Source organism: Mirounga angustirostris, unplaced genomic scaffold, assembly GCF_029215605.1.
Source record: "Mirounga angustirostris isolate CCGP_5_RB_7025 unplaced genomic scaffold, mMirAng1.0.hap1 SCAF_11, whole genome shotgun sequence".
NCBI classification, from domain to species: Eukaryota; Metazoa; Chordata; class Mammalia; order Carnivora; family Phocidae; genus Mirounga; species Mirounga angustirostris.
This window is the reverse complement of record NW_026991719.1, coordinates 36,623,724-36,640,756: the sequence shown is the minus strand read 5'-3', so window position 1 is coordinate 36,640,756 and position 17,033 is coordinate 36,623,724. Positions and strand designations below refer to the sequence as shown.

Sequence of the window (17,033 nt, the reverse complement as noted above, 5' to 3'; positions counted from 1 at the left end):
TTACATCACATGGGTTTGGGAAAATTTATAGTGACGTGCATCCACCATTATAGTATCATACAGACTAGTTTGCCTTAAAAATCCTCTGTGCTCCACCTAGTCATCCCTCCCTCCTAATCCCTGGCAACCACTTCCATTTTTTACTATGTCCATAGTTCGGCCTTTTCCAGAATGTCATATAGTTGTAATCACATAGTATGCAGCCTTTTTAAATTGGCTTTGTTCACTTAATAATATGAATTTAAGATTCCTCCATGTCTTTTCATGGCTTGATAACTCACCACCTTTTAGTGCTGAATAATATTCCATTGTCTGGGTATACCACTGTTTATCCATTCATCTAATGAAAGACATCTTTTTAAAAAGTAATTTACTTATTTGAAAGAGAGAGAGAGCGCACGCATGAGAGAGCAGGAGCTGGGGGGGAGGGGCAGAGGGAGAAGGAAAAGCAGACTCCCCACTGAGCAGGTAGCTTATGCAGGGCTCGATCCCAGGACCCTGAGATCATGACCTGAGCCAAAAGCAGATACTCAACCAACTGAACCACCCAGGCACCCCTGAAAGACATCTTGGTTGCTTCCAAGTTTGGGCAATTATGAATAAGCTGCTAAAAAACATTTGTGTGCATGTTTTTGTGTAGACATAGTTCTTACTTATTTGAGTAAATACTAAGGAGCATGCTTGCTGGATCACATAGCAAGAGTGTGTTTACTTTTGTGTGAAACTGCCAAACTGTCTTCCAACATGGCAGTACCATTTTGCATTCCCACCAGCAATGTATGAGACTTCCTGTTGCTTTGCATCTTCACCAGCATTTAGTGTTGTCAGTGTTCTGGATTTTGGCTCTTCTAACAAATATGTAATGGTATCTCATTGTTGTTTTAATTTGTATTTCCTTAATGACATATGATGTGGAGCATCTTTTCTTATGCTTATTTACCACTTGAATATCTTTTTTGATGAGGTGTCTGTTCATGTCTTTTGCCCATTTTTTTTAAAGATTTTATTTATTTATTTGACAGAGAGAGAGATAGCGAGAGCAGGAACACATGCAGGGGGAGTGGGAGAGGGAGAAGCAGGCTTCCTGCTGAACAGGGAGCCCAATGTGGGACTTGATCCCAGGACTCTGGGATCATGACCTGAGCCGAAGGCAGACACTTAACGACTGAGCCACCCAGGTGCCCTTTTGCCCATTTTTTAATTTGCTCGTTTTCTTATTGAGTTTTAAGAGTGTTTTGCATACTTTGGGATAACTGTCTTTTATCAGATGTTTCTTTTGCAAATATTTTCTCACAGTCTGTGGTTTGTCTTCTCATTTTCTTGATGGTATCTTTTGAACAGCATAAATTTTTTAGTTTAATGAAATCCAGCTTATCAATTATTTCTTTCTTTTGTATTGTATCTAAAAGTCATCACCATGCCTAAAGTCATATAGATTTGTCCCTATGTTCTAGGAGTTTTATAGTTTTAGATTTTACATCTATTTTGAGTTAATTTTTGTGAAGGGTGTAGGATCTCTGTCTAGATTCATTTTTGCATGTGGATATCCAGTTGTTTCAGCACCATTTGTTGAAAAGACTCTCTTTTCTCAGTATTATTGCCTTTGCTCCTTTGTCAAAGATCAGTTGACTATATTTCTATAGGCCTATCTGGGTTCTCTGCTCTGTTCCATTGATCTGTTGTTCTCTTCTTTTGCCAATACCACACTGTCCTAATTACTGTAGCTTTAGGGTAAGTCTAGAAGTTGGATAATGTTAATCCTCCAACTTTGTTCTTTTCCTTCAATATTGTGTTGTTATTTTGGGTCTTTTTTCTCTCCATATAAACTTTAGAATCAGTTTGTCAATATTATTGGTCATTTGATTTTTGACACAGATGTCCAGACCATTCAATGGGAAAAGGATGGTCTTTTCATCAAATTATATTGGGAAAACTGGATATCCACATGGAAAAAAATGAAGTTGGACTCCCTTACCTTATACTATGTATAAAAAATTAACTCACAATGGATGAAAGACCTAAAATATAAGAGCTGAAACCATAAGACTCTTAGAAGAAAACATAAGAGAAAAGTCCACGACATTGGATTTGGCAATGATTTCTTAAATATGACATCAAAACCATAGGCAATAAAGGAAAATATAAATTGAACATCATTAAAGTTAAAAACTTGTATGCATCAAAAGATACCATTAAGAAAGTGAAAAGACAACCCACAGAACAGGAGAAAATATTTGAAAATCATATATCTGAAAGAGGATTAATATCCACAATATACAAAGAACTCCTACAACTCAACACTGACAACCAAAAAAATAACCCCAATTCAAAATGGAAAAAGGACTCAAATAGACATTTCTCCAAAGAAGATAGGCAAATGGCCAATAAGTACCTGAAAGATGCTCAGCAGCATTAATCATTAGGGAAATTCAAATCAAAACCACAATGGATACCAGCATTAGGATGGCTATTATCAAAAAAAAAAAAAATAAGCAAACAAAAACAGAAAATAACAAGTGCTGTCAAGGATATGGAGAAATTAGAACTCTTGTGCATTGTTGGTGGAAAAGTAAAATAGTCATTATAGGAAACATTTTGGTGGTTCCTCAAAAAGTTAAACATAGAATTACCAAATGATTCAGTGATTCCAATTTTAGATATATACCCTAAAGAATTGAAAACAGAAACTCAGAGGTGCCTGGGTGGCTCAGTTGGTTAAGTGTCTGCCTTTGGCTCAGGTCATGATCTCAGGGTCCTGGGATCAAGTTCTGCATCGGGCTCCCTGCTCAGCAGGGAGCCTGCTTCTCCCTTTGCCTGCCATTCCCCCTGCTTGTATTTTCTCTCTCTCTCTTTCCGACAAATAAATAAATAAAATCTTTTAAAAAAAAAAAAAGAAAAGAAAGAAAACAGAAACTCAGATACTTGCACATCAATGTTCACAGCAACATTATTCACAATAGCCAAAAGGTGGAAGCAACTTACATGTCCATTAACAGAAAAAATGGATAAACAAAATGTGGTCTATACCATGGAATATTATTCAACCTTAAAAAAGAATGAAATGCTAGTACATGCTACAACATGGATGAACCTTAACAAATGAAATGAGTCAGACACAAAAGGACAAATATTGTATGATTCTATTTATATACCTAGGATGAGCAAATCTGTAGAGACAGAAAGTAAAATAGAGGTTACCAATGGCTGGGGGGAAGGGGAGTGGAGAGTTATCCTTTAATAAGTGAAGACTTTCAGTTTGAGATGATGAAAAAGTTCTGGAAATGGATAATGGTGATAGCTGTTTGCATTCCAAATATACTTAATGCCACTTAATTGTACTATTAAAATGATAAATTTTATATTATGCATATTTTACTACAATAAAAAATACTTGTATTTGAACTTAGATCTCAAAATATCTGAGACATTTGTTTAAAATTATAGTATCCTTATCTCATAGATGTGTATCTCAGAATGGACCTAGGTAGTAGAAGTACAACAACACATGCTTGAGATGAGAGACACTACAGAATTTATGGTTGAATCAGTGTGTCTGCCTGGGCAATACACCTAACCCCACTTCCCAGTGTGCCCACAGTCCAGTCTTTTGTTTAGAATTTCTCCCATTACAACAATATATTGAGAGCTAGCAATTGTGCTAGTCAAAGTCAAATGGCACATGTTCTCTGCTCTAGGTCAGGCATGCTGACCAGCATGCTAGATGCCATAAAAGAAGTGTGCATTGAAGCACAGAGGAAGTCCCACTGAGGCTGCTAAATCAGACTGAGCCTGGTCAGAAGAGGAGGTGGTACTTGATGCACAGTTTGGAGGAAGTAGGAACTAGCCAGGTGAAAACCTGAAGGAAGGCATTTCAAGAAAACAAAGAAACAACAACCTATGGGCCCCTATAAACACAACGGTCTAAGACTGGCATGTTCCAGAAGCTACAAGTAGTTCAATGTGCCTGGAGCAAAGGGCATGCCTAGAGCAGGGGAGTAGGGAGAAGTAAGGTAAAGAGGCAAGCAAGTGAGTAAAGCAAGATTAGCATGGAATTTTTCCTTGACCTTGACAGTTAGGGAAATTTACTGAAGGAATTTAAGACAAGGAGTGACAGATGATCTGAACTTCAAAATTAGTAGCAGCAACAAAGAGGGTAAACTAGAGGGGACTGGAAAATTAAAAGGCTCTGGCTATCATGGAGGTGAGAAAGTAAGGCAGGTCTGATCTAACTAAGGCAATGGCAAAAGAAGGAAGAGAAAGAGATAAAAGATATAAAGAAGGAATAGCCTTTAAGACTTTGTGGCCCTGTGGATATCTGGCATGACAGAGAGGGACAGCTCTAGGATTCATTCATTCATTTATTCATTCTCTGTGTTTATTGAGTGTTCAATAATGCCAGGCATACTATTTTAGAATAACCCCCAGGCTTAGGTTGGATTACCCAGAAGCAGATCCCTGAGTTGAGGATTTGTTCACAAGAGATTTAATAAGAACCTGCTCTCCAGCAAGGCTGGGAAGGAAGTGGGGGAAGCAGGACAGAGATGAGAAGAAAGGCAAGTCCTTCAGAGAGTAGTTGCATTCTGTCCCTGCGGGAGAACCCCAGAGTGTAAGTTATACCCCAGAGGTGTCTATATCTAAGGCAACAGAGCTGGGCTTTGGTATTCCTAGGTGGAACCCGCACAGTGTAACCTTTCTAAATGTATCTTAGCTCCTTTTTTTAAGTTTCTATGTATTTTTTCAACATATAAACGGTTGTACATAATTAATGTATACAACTTAAGTATGGTAAGTCTGGAGATAAGTATGCACCCGTGAAACCATCACCATAACTTTTTTTTTTCCCATCACCATAACTTATACCACAAACTTAATCCATCACCTCCAAAAATTTCTTCTCAAAAAACTAAAAATGGAGCTATCATATGATCCAGCAATCCCACTTCCTGGTATATATCCAAAGAATTGAAATCAGGATCTCAAAGAGATAAATGTGTCTTAACTCTTAACCTATTTGTCTTCCCTTTTTTAATCCTATGAGAGACCATTCCACCTCATTACATGATTTCCTCTCATTTCCACCCCTAAACTCAACCCTGTTAATCCTCACTATCACTCTAAAGTTTTCTTCCCTACCGTACTTCCACTAAGCTCAGGCAAACCTGCTCATTCATTCAACAGACATTGATGTAGAACTTGCTATATGCCAGTCCCTGAATTAGGACCTGGAGGTAGGAGGAAAAGCAAAGACAAATAAGACTCAAACCTTTAGCCATCTTTAGCCTCTGATGGCATCATGATGTTGTAGTAGGACCTCTAACTTTGTAATCAGATAGACAGACCCCCTTACTCACAGACAATCTTGGACCAATTCATATAACCTCTCTAAACCTCAGGTTTCTTTTTTTTTTTAAGATTTTATTATTTATTTGATAGAAAGAGACACAGGGAGAGAGGGAACACAAGCAGGGGGAGTGGGAGAGGGAGAAGCAGGCTTCCCGCCGAGCAGGGAGCCCAATGTGGGGCTCGATCCCAGGACCCTGGGATCATGACCTGAGCCGAAGGCAGACACTTAACGACTGAGCCACCCGGGCGCCCCTCTAAACCTCAGGTTTCTTAATCTGTAAAATGGGAATACTAATTCCCAATAATATTCCTTCCAAAAGAAAATCCCAAATTTGAAAAAGATTAAACAATGTATGTAAAGCACCCAGCACAGTGTCTGGTACATTAAAAGTACCCAGGAAAAAGTTTTGCTAATTGTGGGGAGTTTTGGAAAAGGGAAAATGTTCTGTTCCCTTTCAAACAGTTGCAGCAACTACAGTACAATGGAAAATTAATCACCGGATGCCTGGGTGGCTCAGTTGGTTAAGTGACTGCCTTCGGCTCAGGTCATGATCCTGGAGTCCCTGGATCGAGTCCCCCATCGGGCTCCCTGCTCAGCGGGGAGTCTGCTTCTCCCTCTGACTCTCCCCCATCTCATGTGCTCTCTCTCTCTCTCTCTCATTCTCTCTTTCAAATAAATAAATAAAATCTTAAAAAAAAAAAAAAAAGAAAATTAATCACCGACTTGGAAGACCTGGGTTTGAGCTCAGCTCTAGTGCTTACCAGTGTCCTTGGACATATACACTCCACTTTCTTCATGGTAATTGATTTTTATTGATGCTTTAGAGGCTTTCTAGCATCTGATCCCCTTTCACATTTGACAGAGGGCAAGGGGTCCCAACTGTGTGACCCTAGGAGGAAGCAACTACAAAAGCCACAGAAGCCAATGCTGCAGCTAGGACACAGGCACAGGACCAGGCTCAGCCAACCAGAGATCCCCTCCTAGGACTGAGCCAGCAAACAGAGGATTCTGGGACAGTGGAACCTACCATTTGGTGCGAGCAGTGATAGCAGCATCCAATAGTCCTGGCAGTGATGCCAACAGAGATAATTCAGGGTTCATGATCCAAAAGAAGCCCAGGATACCCTCTTCTGAAAATGAAGAGCATACTTATTTCACAGGGTTTGGGGGGAAATTGAATATGAAAAAACTGATCATGGGGCCTGGAGCATAATAGATGTCTAATAAATGTATCTTGAGTCTGTTTAGGAGGCTTTCCCAAGTTTCTCAAAAAGGCTGAGAGTTTCTGGACTGCTCCACCTAAACATAGAGTTCCCAAGGACAATTTTTCCATCTCCCATCCGAGTTATGTATTTCTCATTCCAGTTATGTATTTCTCCTTACTCTCCACTCCAAGTTCAAAGTACACTTAGCTCTGATATGTAGAAGAATTCCGTTCATTATCTCCAGTATTTGTACATTTTGTCTTGCTCTCTGGTTAAAAAGTAACTAGTTTATCTGGTGCTTTCTGAAAGGTAAGATTGGAAGGTTTCAAAAATAGCTTCCTGCCTTCTAGTTTAAGGTCCAGGTGAAGGAGAGAAAATCCACAACCACAGAAATCATCTCAACAGCTACAACGAAACAGACAGCTAAGTGCTGGATGTGATCTATGCCAGCAAATATCATCACAAAATAAAAGTCCTGCAAGACAATGCTCTGTGCATAAAGGCATTCACTAGGCTCTATTTCCTGACCCTCTTCCTTGGCTCCTTAAAGTTTTTTTATGGGAAATCTCTTTCATTCTTTCAGTCCCAGCCATCCCCTCCAAGCTGGTGGCCCTCCAAGCCACAATGCCCCATTTCCACCCACCTATTGTGCACCCCCACCTGGTTCCACCCGCACCTCTACTCAGTACCTAAAACACTGAACTCACTATCTCCTACCTATCCCTACCCCTTTGCCCAAACCACTCCCTCTTCTGATTTCTTTCTTTTTATTTATGATTGTACCATTTTTCCAATCACCCGGGCTGCAGTCCTTGGTGTTATATCTATTTCTTTCTCCTCCTTCTCCTATAACCCATGCTTTGCATGGACGTTCATATCCATCCCTCCCACCCTTCCATTCCCACTGCCACCACCCTGGTTAAGGCCCAGGTGCTTTTTTTTTTAATCTCTCAGTGGTAACAATAGCTTCCTAGTTAGCCTTTAGCGTTTCTCCCTTCTTCCCTGGCTATGTGCTCTCCTCCTTACGGACCTTACTTAACTGATTAAACATTGTCTATTCAAGCCAACGAACATTTATTGCAAACCTAATTGTGCATAAAACTATTCTAGGTGTTCTCTAAGATTCAGTAATTGAAAAGATAACTCTTAATTGGAAGAAAATATAGCTTGTCTTTAAATTAAAGTTATTTTTGTATTTAACAACTACCTTGAGAGAAGTATACACACACACATACATACAAAACATTATCAGTGTTTAAAGAGAGGGATAAATGGGTTTGGTGTAAATTTTAAAAACATACTTGAAGAACTCTGTTTCTATGGACTTAATGTTTTCCCCCAAAACTCATATGTTAAAATTGTAAGCCCCAAGGTGATGGTAGTAGGAGGTGGGGACTCTGGGAGGTGATTAGGTCATGAGGGTGGAGGGACCTTGGAAAGCTCCCTTGCCCCTTCTGCCACATGTGGTTACAGTGAAAGGGTGGCCTCCAGAACTTGGACTTGATCTTGGACTTTCCAGCCTCCAGAACTGTGAGAAATTCTCATTCTTTATAAGCCACATGATCTATGGCATTTTTGTTATAGCAGCCCAAGATGCGGTGCTATAGAGATGGAGATATCCATCATTTGTACAAGATCTTTGAATATGAATAGAATTTGGATTGGTGGTGTTGAGTAAAAGGACATTAAGGAGAAGGGGGCCACATTATGAAAGAAAGATCTTGGGGTGGGAGCATGTTGGGGGGGTGCATTTCAAGGAACTGCAAAGTCCAGTTAGAATAATTAGATAGAAGGAAGTTACTGAGAGGTGAGCTGGGAAAAGTTGGGAGGGCCCATATAATGAGCATCTTTGAAGGTCAACCTGACAAATTTATACTTCAGTCCCTCTACATTGTCTAATAGGTTTAGGACATTTTGCTTGTTTTTAAGGATATTGGAGATTTTCGATCATGGAAGTTACCCAGGCAAAGCTTTTAGTCTAAGTCATGGCCCATGGGAGATTTGGTGAGAAGGGACTGGAAGCAAAGAAGTGAGTTACAAAGCTTTTGCATTGTCACAGATCAGAGGCAATGAAGACCTGAACTAGGGCAGTGGTGTGAAAATGAAAAGAAGAAAAATGCAAAAGGCATCATGAAGGTGAATCTGCAAGACCCAACAAATCATTCGAGGTGAAAGATAATGGAAAAGGAGAGTCCAGGATGACTCCAGGTTGACTTTGAGAGTGGAAACTCCATTAATAGATATATGGGTGTCAGGATGTACTCAGGATTTAAGATGCTGTGGTTAGGGTGATATATCAAATCTTAGCTTGGCATTTATGGCAATAGAGTCTCAGCAGGAAACAGAATTCATCCAAATTATTCAAATGACGAGACTTAATGAAGGGACTATTTACAGACATGTGGTTAATGTCAAGGGAACTAGCAATGGATGTTGAGACAGAGACTAGCAACAATGAATGGGAAGCTGTTAGCACTCCCTAAGGCTGAAGGGACAGAAGGAAGGTATACTCTTACCAGAGCCTACTGAGAGCTGGAACCACAGAAGAACCACTGTTTGGTGGGAGCTGAGATTAAGGAGGTGTGCAGATATTGCATGAAAGCAAGGAAGGAGTAGGGAGAAATGCCCTGAGCCCTCTATTCCCTCCTGCCAATCTCTTCTTGGTGCCTTCTATTAGAGCTTTGGAAAGAGAGTCCCAGGGTCAGCCTCCCTAGGCACAGAGCAGGAAAGAGAAGAGCAAAAAAAGAAAACCCAGATAAAACTGAGAATAATATAGAGAAAAAGCCAACACAACAGTTTTCCAAAATCTGCCTTTAAGTATTCCCTACTATGCTTTTTTACTTCCCTGTCTCCTTATATTTGTTCACGCTGTTCCTTCTGCCTGGAATATCTTCTTTCTCTCTTGAAGTCTTACCTATCCTCCAAATCCTAAGCTCAAAATATCTTCCCTCCAAGAATACTTTCCTAATTAGTTCCAATCAGAGGTGATCTTTCTTATGTCTAAATACTCAGACTCCTTGTACTGTTCCTTCTGTGTTCATGAAAGGCTACCTTGAGTTAATTACTTATGTACATCTTTTACTGTCTTAGAGAAAATAAGCTCAATAAGTATAAAAATCCTGTTTCATTTATCATATCACTCAAAAAGTCTACCATAAAGTTTTATTCGTGGTAGGGACTCAACAAACAATTTGGGAAGACATGAGTAGGAACTGAACTTTTTGCTTTTATCCCAGTCATTTGACTCGCAATTGCCCTTTACCACCCCCCTTATTCTTTCCCCTCTCAAATATCCATTAATATAAGCTGCAGACCACCCATCAAACCTAAAAGCAAAACAGAACAGCTCAAAAAATATCCAGGAATCTGGAAAAGGACATGGTTAGAGTAAATGCTGAGTAGGAAACTTCCTGTTTCTTTTATTGAAGAACTTTAGCAAGAGCATCTAGTACAATGGTTACACAGAGTAAGCACACAATAAATATTAGATGGCTGAATGGATGGATGGGTGGTTGAAAGAATGGATGGGGGGAGGGACAATGTCAAAGAATCTTTTACTTAATAATTTAGAGAGGCTGGCTATCAATTCTCGTTCTTCATATCTTAAAAATAAGAATGTAACTTTTTACTTATTCCTTTTTAACATTCATTTCAACTCAACAACTGAATATTAGGCAGGGCTCTAAGGATCTTACCTATTATGAAAATGAGTAGGTCCTGAGAGCCTGCCAAGACAGAAAGGATTCAGGGTGAACGTTGAAAAGACAGTCAACAGAGGCAACATCTCTGTCTTTAGAAGTCAGACTGAGACACTCAAGAGTAAAGGGGTCATTCCAGTGGAAGAAAATGGTGACAACAGCAAAGATTGCTCTGCTCTCTTGGTTGCCTGGAGGCAATGCTACAGAATAGTCAAAGCCGGAAACGTCAGGGAAAACCTGGTCAAGGGGGCTCCTAGGCATGGAGGTAAGCAAGTGTCAGCCGCTTAGATTACCTCTTCGGCAGTAGGGATCTTAGGTTAAGAATTTTAGAGATCTTTTTCAGAAGTCCTCATCCAATGTTCTTCTTCTTTCTATGACTTACCGCTCAGGATTTAAATGTTTCATTTGTATTCTGTGTACGGCTTCTTGCTTCTCATGCGTTTGTTTGTTCTCTTATTGTCATGCATCTTTGTATTCATCAGAAAATGCCCTAAATTTTTGCTTTATAAAGAAGGTAAAATTCTGACTTCTATCCGGTAGGCACTATACTCTAGGAAATGACTTCATGGAAACACTCTAAACTAGCGGTTACACACAGCAGAATGTGCGTAAGCAGCTGTCTCCATGGGTGTTAATTGTAACATGTCAATGAAAGACCTGGTTCCTAAGGCTGGGGGGTTGAGCCTCCCGCTGCTGCCAAGTGCCGTAATGTTCAACAGGGACATAATTTTTGACACTGGCAATTTAGAATTCTGTGGCTACCCTCACTAGGGGACTCAGAAAGACATAAAATAAGAAAAATATGCTGAATTTATTTAAAATGTATACCACCCATTAGAGGCAGAATGGGGAGGTGGATAGGACACCAGATGGAAATATAGGATGAAACAACAACTCCGTGTTTTAAGAACAGCAAGTGGCCCATTGAGGCTGAAATATATGAAAAGGGTAGGGAAGTGCTGGAGGATGAGGTCAAAAAAAGTAGGATGGGATTCTGCTCTTTGGGGACTTGAGTACCAAGGCCAGGAGCCAGTACTTAATTTGACAGACAATGGGGAGCCATAGATGACGGGATGGGTTTTTGTTTTGTTTTGTTTTTGAGCAATTAACTAATGTGATTAGAGCTGCTTAATTAATTATCAATGCATGGGCTAGATTTAATTAAGGAGATAGAGGAGACCCAGAAAACAAATTAGGAGAATATAATTAGAGACAGCTAGCTGACCAATAAAAATCTATCCATACTTTTATGGTGTAGAATGGGTGCTTGAGAGTGGCTACCCAACTGGACTACATTAACTAGTACCCCTGCATGCTGCGTTTGAGAGGGAATCATGTGATTAATTCTCGCCAATGGCATGTAAGCCGAGCTGATGATCATCACTTCCAGATCAAGGTGGGGAAGTGTGCATGATCCTCCATGCTTTCTTTTTCCCCTCTGCCAGCCCCTTTGAAGCCACAAGGCAGTAAAACTGTAAGATGGAAGCACAGACCTTTTCCAGATTCTGGAGAATTTTTAAATGTGTGGGAACTTGTTTGGGACCACTTAGTTTAGTGACAGCATGAAGCTCACAAGCCGTAAATCATAGACTTCACTCATAGGGAAGCTAATTTGTTTGCACAGAGAAACACTGAAAGCTACCTTCTTGACATGCCTATCTTTCTCTGTCCCAGGTCTTTCTTATTATCTCTCACCCTAACATCTTGTCCCAAGGAGGACCTGATGAGGTCGTGTGCCTCAGTTATTTAAACCCTTGTAGAATTTAGAGAAGAATTGATTTTTTTTTTTTACTCATTTATGGCAGAATAAGGAGTCAATTGAACAATTCAATGGCCCATGAGGAGATCTCACCCTAAATACCCTATATTATCTGAACTTCAAGCACCTAGAGATTCATTTACTTAAAACACAAATACACACACACTCAAACACTTTCCTAGGCTAAATTTCAGTGGGTTTGCCCTAATTTCTGGGAAAATCTCATGGCCTGCAGCAGAAGAGCTGAACCAAAATGGCCATGTACAATATCACTTATCAGTGTAAGTGAGTTGGGCAGGACCAGGCAGAGGGCCCGAGACTGGTCAGTACCCTCAAGACCTCCAGCCTTCAAGCCAAAATTTCCTAAGAAAATCAAAGTGCCTCACTCCATAAAGGCTCTTGGAGAGCCCTGAGTGCCTGACAGTATCATGGGAATCAAAAGTCAATCAAAAGGAGGGCAAGAGCAGGTAAGAGCCGAGTCAAGGTAGATCCTTGTGTGAATCAAAGATGATGCACAGAAAGGAAAGAATTGCAAGACAAAGAGAGATTTGCTCCTAGAACCCCACCAATCCTGATGTGTTTCCTCTCTTCATTTCTAGTGCTAGGATATCCAAACAATAAATTCCCCTTTTCTTAGGGTAACTTGAGGGAGGGAGTTTAAAAGTCAAACCAGCACAACATTTAAACAAGCTTACGGAAAAGACTGCCATACTTAAATCACCAATACTGATGTTGCTCTAAATTCCCTCCCAATTTTTATCAATATACAGGATATATATATATTTTTTTTTACTTAGTTATAACCAGTATAAGCATTCTATTCTTTGTCCTTTTTTGTTTAACGTTGTCTTGTATACATATTTCCAAGTAGCAATATGCTCACATCATTTTTTTCCATCTATGTATCATGCTCATGTATGTCTAGTTTGAAATTATTTGGGTAATTTTCTATGACTCATTATGAATAAACAGTGCTATGTACATCTTTGGACAAATTTCTTTTTTTTAATCTCACTGGGATTTCTTCCCAATGGGGGATAACCAGGTTAAAAGATACAAACAGTATTTTCATTCTTATGATTTGGTGCCAAATTGCTCTTCATATAGATACACATCTTGTTGAAAATGTAAATAACCGAAAATATATTAAATTTTGCATTTAAAAGGAATGGAGATATTTATAAACCTATCCTAAAGAAATGATCAAAGATACACAAAATGGTTTATGAAACAAGATAGTCATCATACTACTATTTATAACACTGAAAACACAAAAACCAAAATATTCAGACCACCTGGGAATGTCCAAGTAAATTATGATATGTCTATAGATAGAGTACATAGGTGGATTTTTTATTGCCATAAAAGTGATGTTTTCAAGGAATATTGAATGACATAAGAAATGCTTATGATATAAAGGCAGGGGAGAAATGCATTACCAAACAATAACCATTATAATTCTAATTGTATAAAGAGAAAAAAATTATCTGCAAATATATGCATACAAAAAGACTGCAAACAAATATACAATAATGTTAATAGCAGAATTCTAGGCATAAAGTGATACAAAGCAATAGTGAAGTTGAACAGGCTATTGGTCAGTCAAATATGAGTGTGAACTTTCCTTCTAACTTAACTGTAAAGCATGTGCGTGTTAGGGCTGTAATAAGAGTGAGGAACTAAGAAGATCCAGGACACAGGAGAACATTTTAGAGCTTGAAGAGGAATGGTCTAGGGGCACCTGGGTGGCTCAGATGGTTGGGCGTCTGCCTTCAGCTCAGGGCATGATCTCAAGGTCCTGGGATCGAGCCCCATATCGGGCTCCTGGCTCAGCAGGGAGTTTGCTTCTCCCTCTCCCTCTGCCTCTCTCCCCTGCTCATATTCCCTCTCTCTCTATCTCTCTCTCTCTGTCACATGAATAAAAAAAATTAAAAAAAAAAAAAAAGAGGAATGGTCTAGTGCGCGAGCTCCAATCCAGAGGCTTTCTTTTGTCAATAAGTTCCAACAATAAATTTTTTGACCTTTGTCATTTACCACTGTGGTATAATAAAGAGTATATCTAGTCTTTGTCCCCCATTCCCGACCTAGAGGTTCAAAAATCCTTAGAATTTCCTGATAAGAGTGTCTTTTGCTATACCTAACGTGCCTCTCTCATTCATACCTGAGTTCATGTTAATGAAGTGACTCACGGTGGGTCTCTAGATAACTTCAGGATGGGATTGGTGACCAGAAAGACCAAGCATATGATTAGAGGATTGGAACTTTCAGCCCCACCCCCACCCCACCTCTAAGGAGGGGAGGGAAGCTGGAGATTGGGTTCAGTCATGTGACCAACAATTTAATCCATCATGTTACATAATTAAATGGTGAACACATGGATGCTCCTGGAAGGTAGTGTGCCCTGATTCCACAAGGAAAGCGTATAGAAGCTCTACGCCACCGGCCCCCCAGACTTGTCCAATTCATCTCCTTTCGTTTGGCTGTTCCTGAGTTGTATCCTCTACAATAAAACTGTAATCACAAGTGTAGCACTTTCCATGAGTTCTGTGAGTCATTCTAGTGAATTATTGAACCTGAAGGGAGGGGTGGTCATGGGAACTCCCAGATTTGTAGCAGGCCAGGCAGAAGTGCAGGTGGCTTGGGAACATCCAGGACTTGTGGTTGGCATCTGAAGTGGGAGAAGCCTTATAGGACTGAGCCCCTTAACCTGTAGGATCTGGGCTAACTCTACTTAGTGTCAGAATTTGAATTGAATTGAATTGAATTGAATTGAATTGAATTGAATTGAATTGAAGAACACCCAGTGGTGTCAGAGAACTGTTGTCAGAATATAGTCATCATCTACATATACAAAGGACAAAACAGTTCTCAAATATGTTTAAGGAAAATTGTATTAGGGTGGTGTTAGCTGCTAAAAGAGAGAAACCCCATAATCTCAGTGATTGAATACAGTAGAAATTTATTTCTTATTCATAGGAAGTCCAAAATGTGTGTTCCTGAGTGGGTTTCCACATGGTCACTCAAGGACTCAGGCTACTTCCATCTTAGGTACTCTATATTCCTCCTAGGCCTCAGTCCTCCACACTCACCCAATAAATAGAAAAAAGAGCACGGGAAGTCATCCATGAGAAGTATCTGTGAGCCAAGCCCTGGCAGTGGTGCACTCACTTTCTTTCACCTTTCATTGCCTAGAACTTGGACCACCTCTCACTACAAAGGATCTTGGGAAATGCACTCACATCTAGAAGAGGAAGTGGGTGTGATGAGCCAGCCAGTGTCTACCACAAGATCTAAAATAATTTCTTTATTCCTGAAAACAATAATCACATAATCTAGATTTGAACTTGATTAATCTCAGTGGCCAAGAAAGACAACTACAATCAGGTAAGTTCTTCATTGTCAAGTGCCATGCTAACGTATTTCCAAATGGGTCAGAACTACAGTGTTTCAGTTCAGTGTGAGAAAGATTTCTTCAGCAAAGGGGGTACAAAGATGACTAGACTTAGTCCTGCCCTGGAAGACCTTACCATCTAGTAGAGAAGTTTATAGACCAATGAAACTTCTTTTCTTTCCTTTTTTTTTTTTTTTGACTTACAAAAGTTCTATTTACACATCTGAAAAATATGGAACGCTTCACAAATTCACGTGCTATCCTTGGGCAAGGGCCATGCTAATCTTCTCTGTATCATTCCAATTTTAGTATATGTGCTGCCAAAGCAAGCACTGGAACTTTCCATTTTGCTTTCATTCATTAAAACAATGTACAATCAATGCAGATGAAAAGTCCTTAGCAGGTAGGAGAAGAAAAGTTCAAAAGTAGAAATGCTTTAATAAATGCTGTTTCAATAGCACCTCAAAAATGAGCATACCATTCAAAGAAGTAGAGGGCATATTGATGGATGAATGAACAGATGTTCTAGTATAATATCAGAGAAAATTATTTTAATTGATGTAAAACACATGACATATGATTTTGAAAAGTAAGACTGACCTAAGGAAACAAGGGGAAAGCCACTTTTTAAAAACAACAAAATTCTTAGCTCGCAGAACAGGCAGTCCCCAACACAGGCACTAGATGTGTTTGTTTATAAGTCACTTATTTGGAACTCACACTGCATTTTCCCTTAGAAGCAATGTCATGAAATGTTGTTTAGATTCCCGGGCAAAAGCAGAGCTGCGTGCCTCTTTAACCCATATTGTATCCGAAGGATTGCACTGCATTAAGAGTTCTAGTCCAACTGTAACTCAGCCCATCGTCATTTCTACAAGAAGAGGCATCTGGTCTCCAACTCAGAAAACTGCTCCCACGATTCCAGCAGAAGCAGGTGAAGAAGGGAAGATACTGTAGTCCAGTTGTGGCTGAAGCCACAACAGATTCCTTAAGATACCAGAATTCATTATGGAAGAAAGAGGCAAAGTTTCCATCATACAGGAAGTCACAAGGGATAGATGTTTTCTGGGCTTCTGTAGCTAGTTAACATCCATAGCTCCAGTATCTTTTGAAAGCCAGGAAGATCTCAGTTCACGTTCTCACACAGCAAAAATCAGCTCTTGGGTTCACCCAGTCCCCACCCTATAATCATACACTTGCTCACTGAACTTATCTAAGTTTCCTGTCCAGCATGGTCAGTAGTGTTAAATGCTACAGAGAGCTAATGTAAGATAAGAACTGGAAAGCCCGGGGCTCAGTCAGTTAAGCATCTGCCTTCGGCTCAGGTCATGATCTCAGGGTCCTGGGATTGAGCCCTGCATCGGGCTCCCTGCTCAGCGGGGAGTCTGCTTGTCCCTCTCCCTCTGCCCCTCTCTCCCGCTCGTTCTCTCTCTCTCCTTCTCTATCTCTCTCTCCCCATCTCTCAAATGGATAAAATCCTTAAAAAAAAAAAAAAAGAACTGGAAAGCCCTAAATTTACAGAGATGGGGTATAATACTGAGGGACTCCATCCCTAGCTTGTATCCATTATCTCTGTGGAGTTGTAGGTTCATTCCATCTCTTGAAAATAGAGCAGAGGAGCTGGAGTAAGCAGACT

General features: G+C 39.9%; 1 non-coding gene across 1 annotated transcript; it reads right to left on the bottom strand.

Annotated features, from left to right (window-relative positions):
• Window positions 1-15,623: 15,623 nt before the first annotated feature.
• LOC123851347 (U6 spliceosomal RNA) lies at window positions 15,624-15,730 on the bottom strand. Its single transcript, XR_006792552.1, has one exon. It is a non-coding gene; the product is annotated as a U6 spliceosomal RNA (small nuclear RNA).
• Window positions 15,731-17,033: the final 1,303 nt, after the last annotated feature.